The sequence below is a fragment of the Passer montanus genome, unplaced genomic scaffold (assembly GCF_014805655.1).
Source record: "Passer montanus isolate IOZ18808 unplaced genomic scaffold, ASM1480565v1 scaffold45, whole genome shotgun sequence".
Taxonomy (NCBI): Eukaryota; Metazoa; Chordata; class Aves; order Passeriformes; family Passeridae; genus Passer; species Passer montanus.
This window is the reverse complement of record NW_024369373.1, coordinates 5,944,523-5,945,581: the sequence shown is the minus strand read 5'-3', so window position 1 is coordinate 5,945,581 and position 1,059 is coordinate 5,944,523.

The following is a 1,059-nucleotide window of genomic DNA, read 5'->3' as shown; positions in this document are numbered from 1 at the left end:
GTCCGCCCGTCACCCCGCGCGCTGAGTCACGGCCGGGGCGGCGCTTCCACCGGGCCGGCCCTGCCCCGCACCCCCCGCGCCCGGGACAGCGGCCGCACCGCCCGAGCCGCGCGGGGGGAAGCAGAAGGGCCCTCGGGAGCCCCCAGACCTACAGGCAGGGTGGCAGAGGAGAGCGCCCAGACTGCAGGAGCAGCGCCCTTCCACAGGCAGCCTGGAACAAGAACTGGTCTCACCAACTACCGCGGAGTTAGGTGAGAGGTGCTCTTAAGTGCCAGGGCTCAAAAGCTGCACTCTGCTCCTTGTTCTTGCAGCACCTGACTTCCAGCCTTCCTTACTTCCACGGGTAGAAAGGGTTCTGTTTTCCACTCCCCTGATAGCTTTATTTCCCCTTGCTGGCAGCTAAGAAACCATACATTCTACTTACCATCTGTCTGGGCCTTCCATCCATAGGACCAAAGTGAACAGCCCTTGCACTACCTTTCCCAGCATTTTGCAGTACATTTGCCATACTGCACAGCTTCAATTTGACCAAAGCACCAAGCTGTCAGGATCGTTCTGTACATTGCTTCCAGTGCAGATGGCAGCACAGCCAAGCACTCTGGCAAGATTCAGTTCTCTTGGCAGCTGGCACTCTCCAACCGTGCCTTCATAAGAGGACAGTGCACAAACAACAGTGCATCTTCTGATCAGAGAACTTGGAAACAAATCTTCTAAAGACTCATTAAGCAAAATGGAAAACTAAAAGCATTAGGAAGTGTCACATCCAACTGGACTTTACGTTTAGCCAAGCATGTAAAAAACCCAGAATTAGAAAGATTGATATTTACTGCCTACAAGAAACTGAAATGTTGGGAAAAAGCAAGACTGTGAGTGTCCCTTGCAGGGTGAGACAGCACAGGAGACCATAACATGGAACCACTTGCATTTGGCATTGGCTAAGTGTTTCAGCATGACCCTAATTCTTTCCATAGCTAAGGAAAAATATACAAAATTAACTTCACTTTCCCTGTTTTAACTGTACCTCAGACCAATCCAACAGAATTTTTGGGGTTGTTACTG